An 8,433-nucleotide genomic window follows, 5' to 3' on the forward strand; every position below is an offset into this window, starting at 1 on the left:
CACTGCTGCTGTGCCTAGAGCTACCGACTGATGGCGCCGTGCCCACGGATGGTAGTTCGGAGGAGGAGGTGGAGGAGGGGTGGGAGGAGGAGGAGGCATAGTAGGCCTGAAACACCTGGACCGAGGTAGGCCCCGCAATCCTCGGCGTCGGCAGTATATGAGCAGCCCCAGGGTCAGACTCGGTCCCAGCCTCCACCAAGTTAACCCAATGTGCCGTCAGCGATATATAGTGGCCCTGCCCGGCAGCACTCGTCCACGTGTCCGTGGTCAGGTGGACCTTGTCAGAAACGGCGTTGGTCAGGGCACGGATGATGTTGTCTGACACGTGCTGGTGCAGGGCTGGGACGGCACATCGGGAAAAGTAGTGGCGGCTGGGGACCGAATACCGAGGGGCGGCCGCCGCCATGAGGTTGCGAAAGGCCTCGGTCTCTACTAGCCTATAGGGCAGCATCTCCAGGCTAAGCAATCTGGAGATGTGCACATTAAGGGCTTGGGCGTGCGGGTGGGTTGCACTATATTTGCGTTTCCGCTCCAGCGTCTGGGGTATGGAGAGCTGAACGCTGGTGGATGCTGTGGAGGATCGTGGAGGCGACGATGGGGTTTTTGTGCCAGGGTCCTGGGCAGGGGGCTGACTAGCAGCTGACACAGGGGAAGGAGCAGTGGTGTGCACGGCCGGAGGTGAACGGGCTTGTTGCCACTGAGTGGGGTGCTTAGCATTCATATGCCTGCGCATACTGGTGGTAGTTAAGCTAGTAGTGGTGGAACCCCTGCTGAGCCTGGTTTGGCAAATGTTGCACACCACAGTCCGTCGGTCATCCGGTGTTTCCTTAAAGAACCTCCACACTTCTGAAGATCTAGCCCTCGCCGCAAGAGCCCTCACCACGGGAGCTTCACTAGTTGACAGTGGCGCTGATGCACCAGCTCTGGCCCTGCCTCTCCGTCTGGCCCCACCACTGCCTCTTCCAACCTGTTCAGGTCGAGGACTCTCCTCCGTCTCAGAAGCACTGTGTTCACCCGGCCTCTCAACCCAGCTTGGGTCTGTCACCTCATCATCCTCCGATCCCTCAGTCTGCTCCCCCCTCGGACTTCCTGCCCTGACAACAACTTCCCCACTGTCTGACAACCGTGTCTCCTCATCGTCGGACACCTCTTTACACACTTCCACTACGTCAAGAAGGTCATCATCACCCACAGACTGTGACTGGTGGAAAACCTGGGCATCGGAAAATTGCTCAGCAGCAACCGGACAAGTGGTTTGTGACTGTGGGAAGGGTCCAGAAAACAGTTCCTCAGAGTATGCCGGTTCAAATGCCAAATTTTCCTGGGAGGGGGCAGACTGGGGGGGAGGAGGCTGAGGTGCAGGAGCTGGAGGAGTGGCGATTTCGGTGACATGGGTGGACTGCGTGGAAGACTGACTGGTGGTGGACAAATTGCTCGAAGCATTGTCAGCAATCCACGACATCACCTGTTCGCACTGTTCTGGCCTCAACAGTGCTCTACCACGAGTCCCAGTAACTTCAGACATGAACCTAGGGAGTGTAGCTCTGCGGCGTTCCCCTGCTCCCTCATCAGCAGGTGGTGTCTCACCCCGCCCAGGACCACGGCCTCTGACCCCTGCAGTAGTTGGACGCCCACGTCCCCGCCCTCGTCCTCTACCCCTAGCCCTCGGGTTAAACATTTTTAAAATGAGAGTTATAACTTTATTTTTTTTTTTCCTTTTTTTTGTTTTTTTTTGTGTTTTTTTTTTTTTTTTTGTGTTTTTTGTTTTTTTTTGAGTTTTTAAAACCAAACAATGCTATCCTATTGCTATGGCTATTTTCTAGCCAAGTATCAAAGGAAGCACAGTACTATGCCAGATGAGATGACACTGAGTTATTGCCTAATAGAAATCCAACCCCTACTGAATTTTGCCACTTCGGCCTTTGCTATGGATATGTGCGCCACTAAGCGCAGAACACAGCGGTCGCAAGTCCCACTACAAATTGCTCAGAATTGGCAAGTACATGCACTGCAGAAACTACAGCCACCAGCAGATCAACCAGAAATCAAATATATAGAACGCTACTGTAGGCTTCAAGATCAAGAAGCTGTTTGTATTCTCCTATGGCTATTTTCTAGCCAAGTATCAAAGGAAGCACAGTACTATGCCGGATGAGATGACACTGAGTTATTGCCTAATAGAAATCCAACCCCTACTGAATTTTGCCACTTCGGCCTTTGCTATGGATATGTGCGCCACTAAGCGCAGAACACAGCGGTCGCAAGTCCCACTACAAATTGCTCAGAATTGGCAAGTACATGCACTGCAGAAACTACAGCCACCAGCAGATCAACCAGAAATCAAATATATAGAACGCTACTGTAGGCTTCAAGATCAAGAAGCTGTTTGTATTCTCCTATGGCTATTTTCTAGCCAAGTATCAAAGGAAGCACAGTACTATGCCGGATGAGATGACACTGAGTTATTGCCTAATAGAAATCCAACCCCTACTGAATTTTGCCACTTCAGCCTTTGCTATGGATATGTGCGCCACTAAGCGCAGAACACAGCGGTCGCAAGTCTCACTACAAATTGCTCAGAATTGGCAAGTACATGCACTGCAGAAACTACAGCCACCAGCAGATCAACCAGAAATCAAATATATAGAACGCTACTGTAGGCTTCAAGAAGCTGTTTGTATTCTCCTATGGCTATTTTCTAGCCAAGTATCAAAGGAAGCACAGTACTATGCCGGATGAGATGACACTGAGTTATTGCCTAATAGAAATCCAACCCCTACTGAATTTTGCCACTTCGGCCTTTGCTATGGATATGTGCGCCACTAAGCGCAGAACACAGCGGTCGCAAGTCCCACTACAAATTGCTCAGAATTGGCAAGTACATGCACTGCAGAAACTACAGCCACCAGCAGATCAACCAGAAATCAAATATATAGAACGCTACTGTAGGCTTCAAGATCAAGAAGCTGTTTGTATTCTCCTATGGCTATTTTCTAGCCAAGTATCAAAGGAAGCACAGTACTATGCCGGATGAGATGACACTGAGTTATTGCCTAATAGAAATCCAACCCCTACTGAATTTTGCCACTTCAGCCTTTGCTATGGATATGTGCGCCACTAAGCGCAGAACACAGCGGTCGCAAGTCTCACTACAAATTGCTCAGAATTGGCAAGTACATGCACTGCAGAAACTACAGCCACCAGCAGATCAACCAGAAATCAAATATATAGAACGCTACTGTAGGCTTCAAGAAGCTGTTTGTATTCTCCTATGGCTATTTTCTAGCCAAGTATCAAAGGAAGCACAGTACTATGCCGGATGAGATGACACTGAGTTATTGCCTAATAGAAATCCAACCCCTACTGAATTTTGCCACTTCGGCCTTTGCTATGGATATGTGCGCCACTAAGCGCAGAACACAGCGGTCGCAAGTCCCACTACAAATTGCTCAGAATTGGCAAGTACATGCACTGCAGAAACTACAGCCACCAGCAGATCAACCAGAAATCAAATATATAGAACGCTACTGTAGGCTTCAAGATCAAGAAGCTGTTTGTATTCTCCTATGGCTATTTTCTAGCCAAGTATCAAAGGAAGCACAGTACTATGCCGGATGAGATGACACTGAGTTATTGCCTAATAGAAATCCAACCCCTACTGAATTTTCCCACTTCGGTCTTTGCTATGGATATGTGTGCCACTAAGAGCTAAACACAACGGTAGCAAGTCCCCCTGCTAATTCCTCACAAAATGGTAAAATATGCAAATTAAAATAAAAAAAGTAGAACGTTATTGTAGCCCTAAGAAGGGCTGTTGGGTTCTTTGAGAATCACTCCTGCCTAACAGTAAGCTAATAGAACACCCTAACGCTTTCCCTGAGCAGCAGCAGCTCTCTCCCTAGCGGCATCCAGAGACAGAATGATCCGAGCAGCGCGGCCAGCGGCTAGTCTATCCCAGGGTCACCTGATCTGGCCAGCCAACCACTGCTATCGACGTGTAAGGGTACCACGTCATGCTGGGTGGAGTGCAGAGTCTCCTGGCTTGTGATTGGCTCTGTTTCTGGCCGCCAAAAAGCAAAACGGCGGGAGCTGCCATTTTCTCGAGCGGGCGAAGTATTCGTCCGAGTAACGAGCAGTTTCGAGTACCCTAATGCTCGACCGAGCATCAAGCTCGGACGAGCATGTTCGCTCATCTCTAATTATGTATTATAAATATTGACAACTATAACTAATAATACCCTCACACTGTGCAGCCGGCTCACATTCAGTCAGACGTGGACCCCTGACACTCTGACTGACACATGCTGACAGTTGTCTCACTCACTAGAAGGTTAGTACCAATCAGACACAGTTAGAAGTGGCAACGAGCAAGTCACAGGTAATGATTTGCTCCATCGGGTCCAGAACTTCATGGTGACTTTTCCCAGCCATGACATATCTCTCCAGAATTGTACGTTCTTCTGTCCTCAGCTCTTTGCAGCACATCTCCACCCAATGCATCTAAAACTATTAAAAAAAATATAAAATATTCCTGAACTGCATTGATAATCCCTACCATTATTTTATAGACTTGGCTATATCATACATTAATATTACTTCCAAATATTTAGCATACTTTTAGTTATGCTGATTCTAGTCATGTAACTGTGTCATAGAGAGCAGCTCTGCTGCGCTTCTCTCAGAATCAATAGAATCTATGTCTTAAAGATGCATTCATGGTTGATTCAGGGATCAGACATATGTACTTGCCAAATAGCTCTCAGCAGGTTAGTTATTTTGGTGGGTGATTTGGGTGGCCACAGCTAATTTATTTCTCTATAACGTTTTTATTGAAACTCGTCATGCTCAGAATGGCTTTTGGGTAAAAGCACCAGCTCACCATGAGGTCAATACATGAAGATTTGATGTCTGTTACAGCAAGGTTGAAACAATTACAGATTACATGTTACTAAACCAGAAGTAAGAAGATTATGAGATTAGTGCTACATATATACTTAGCCAAAAAAGGTGGGGAGCTTAGAGTCCACTGTGATGCAACAAGGAATTCTCCATGACCATGTTGCTTATTATGCGCACCAATGTTAAGCACAGAAATCAGGGGACGTGAGTTACACTAGCGTCCAAGACTGGCAATGTTAACTATGACACAGTCCTTATATAAAGGTATAGCCCATGTATTCATTTAGATTTAGGAGTGGTGCTCAATAAACTTAGACATATTTAGCACTGAGCCAATTTTCTATATAATACTGAGCTCCAAAATACATATAAAATAAGCACAAAGCAAACCAAACCTGCAGCGATGTCCAAGGACTTTATGTTCCTTTCTCTAGTCATATGTATTGTGTAGTATATCTCAGGCTATGCTCAACAATCCCAACCCTGACAAATAAACGGATTATCCCGGATTAGGTGAATTCATACAGGTGGCATGAAAAAATGTCACCAAATCCTGTAGCATGTGCCTAGTCATTCATAATAACTTCACACACGTGTCCTTAATGCTGAGAAGATGACATTCCCCTTCAAAAATGTATAGGCTCTTTAAAAGGGATATTTTAAATGGAAATTTTAAGATTACTGATTTATAAGGAAAGAAAATATGGAATGTGGCAGCTGGATCTGATGTGGCAAAACTATTATTGTGCTCATATACAACCATCTATCACAAAACAGTGTATGTGATCTAGAGGTAGAGAAGAAGGAATAATTAGAAAAAGAAGATCTAATGAAAGAGAGACAACAGAAATAGAGAAAGGGAAAGGGGTGATATACAGTAGAATGAAGATAACGCAAGGAAATGGTAAATGCTCACATTGAAGATAGAGCTACAGAGTGTAAGCTCTTGTGAACATGGCCCTCACTGCTGTTGTTTCATCAGACCATGTTATTACACTGTAATGTCTTATTTTGTCTGTACATACAATGGGGCACATTTATTTACCTGTCCGACAGGGTTCATTGAAAGTGCATTGTCCTACGATAATACACTGTGCTGTAAGTCACTAAGATCGTGCGCCCGATATCCTGCATGTGTCGCTTCCCCGCTCAGGTCTGCCGGAGTTCACCTTCCTCTTCCTGGTGCATGTAAGTGCATTGTCTTGCAACACATTCTGAAAGTTAAATCCTGCGCTCAGTCTGAATCAGTCGGATCATCCAACGTCACGGCCCCTAATTTCTGTTGCATTAAAGCCGATCACGTGCGACACAATCCCAGCGCAGATACCTGTTAAATACCTGTCACAGCCGTGTAATCCCTGAAAAAGGTGCAAAGTCCGATGAAAGTGCAGTGTGCAACGCTTAGTTAATAAGCCCCAATATGTGCCATCTGGTCTGTAAAACACTGAGGAATATGAGGTGTTATAATGGAATGGAGTGTGGGCATAAGGGAGTCATCTAATACTGTGAGGCCTCTAGGACTGTTGTTATAGTGGCTGTATGTAGGCTGTGAGAATATTGAAGTTTTGACAGTGAGGTTAAAGGAAATCTACCATCAAAATCCATCATGATAAACCAGGGACACACACTCATAGATCCAGGCACCGTGACTGTGGTAATCTGCTTATATTTGTTATACATGGCTTCCTTCCTTTTAAAATCAACTTTTAAATTATGCTAATGAGTCAAAAGGACTCCTAGGGCAGTTCCTGTGCAGCAAATTCACAGGTTGTTAGACTCCCCCCCCCCTGCTCCTTCAGCAACTTCCCCTCTCCATCTGCCTCATGTAATTTCAGTGCTCCGAGGAGAAGCCCTTTATGCACATTAGCATAATTTAAAAAGTTGATTTTAGTGGGAACGAGGAAATGGATAACAAAAAAGATTTGTACAGTTTCAGTGCCTGGATCTATGAGTGGAAACAGTTATCGTGCTTCATTTTGATGGTAGTTTTCCTTTAATTGTCTTTAGGAGTAGAAGCACAACTATGGGGCTCATTTACTAAGGGTCCAAACGCCGCATTTTAGTCGGGTTTCCCGAATATTTCCGTTTTGCAACGAATTGCTCCGGGTTTTTGGCGCACGCAATCGGATTGTGGCGCATCGACGCCGGCTTTCACGGGTCAGAAATCGGGTGTCCGTCGGACAACCCGACGGATTCGAAAAATCCACAGAATTTAAAAAACGATTTGTGTCGCAAGATCACGCACTTACATGCACCAGGAAGAAGAAGGTGAACTCCGGCGGACCTCGGTACAGCAGCGACACCTGCTAGATATCGGGCCAAGACCTTAGTGAATCCCGGCAGACCCGAATCCTCGTCGGACTACGAGCCGCAGGATCGCGACTGGACCGGGTAAGTAAATGTGCCCCAATGTTTTCCCATGAAGACCATTAACTAAGAAATAGCTTTAGACTTGATCTCCCTTGATAACAAAATACTGGCAAAATACTGTGTCATTATATTACCACAATGTATAAGGACCATTGATGGGGGAGTGTTCAGACTTGGTGCCTGATTTGTACTTACAGTCCCCGGGACAATAACGGCTTCTGATGACTAACTGGGATCTCACCGCTATGAATGGCTTGTCAAGTCACAAAGATGTTTAGGATTTCTGGGAATATCTTGCTCCCCTCAGGCAGGTCCTGGGATATCTCTATGTGTAAAAATATCAGCACAGCAACATAAACTGTAACGGGACAAATGATAATCCATTACTTTACTGCTTCCTGTGTAATGTCATAGTCGGGAATCAAATAAAGAAGTGCCTCAAAACCTCTCACATCCGGGCTGAACACTGATTAATATGGTTCTCACAATATTTTGGGTTTAACTCTGTAGTTCCTGAGAAATAAAGTGAACCTCTGTGGGAATTATTGTTGTGAGCTGACATAGGGAATCCGTTTCTTAGCTGCCACAATCAGCCTTTATCGCAGCAGCTGAGGGGTTAAACTGTCAGTCTCTTGCTGATGTGAGGGCACCAATGTTATCCACAGGACGAGTATGCCCGTCCTGCGTGCGGTTAATCATACTTTTGCTGATTTTGTTAATTTTTGTCTACATTTACCTCTAGAGGACAAAATTCTTTTTTTACGCCCCCACATCATAACGTTCTTACTTTTACCTTTAAGAGCCATATTATACTTTCATGTATGGAACTCTGTAAAGGATTTGGCCTCTTTACCTCATGTTTTTTGTAATGTGTGTGTAAGTGTGAGTAGCAGGATATTTGGTAATTTACCAATATACATCTTTTAAAATTTCTGCAGCTTTCTTTATATGTGAAGTGAAGCCTCCCGTCTTTTACTTCATCAGCCGGACATAAAATGGCAGATAGAGGGTCATGTGATCTCTAACTGTCCGTGAACAATCGCCCTGCAAGGACTATGATCTTATATTCATGAATACTATCATAAGGTCCTGGCAGGGCAATTGCTCATGGACAGTAAGAGATCACATGACCCTCCATCTGTAGCCATTTTATGGACAGGAATC

At 45.5% G+C, this 8,433-nt stretch overlaps 1 long non-coding RNA gene across 4 annotated transcripts in view; it reads right to left on the reverse strand.

Annotated features, from left to right (window-relative positions):
• The window catches only part of LOC140122477 (uncharacterized), a 58,632-nt gene extending 50,730 nt beyond the window's left edge, over positions 1–7,902 (reverse strand). For 2 of the 4 annotated variants that reach the window (XR_011854331.1, XR_011854330.1), the window contains exon 1: positions 7,511–7,898. This is a non-coding gene — a long non-coding RNA (uncharacterized lncRNA). Of the gene's footprint in view, positions 1–7,510 lie in introns of all 4 variants that reach the window. The other 2 variants (XR_011854332.1, XR_011854329.1) reach the window with 2 other exon arrangements.
• Positions 7,903–8,433: the final 531 nt, after the last annotated feature.

Source organism: Engystomops pustulosus, chromosome 3 (assembly GCF_040894005.1).
Source record: "Engystomops pustulosus chromosome 3, aEngPut4.maternal, whole genome shotgun sequence".
NCBI classification, from domain to species: Eukaryota; Metazoa; Chordata; class Amphibia; order Anura; family Leptodactylidae; genus Engystomops; species Engystomops pustulosus.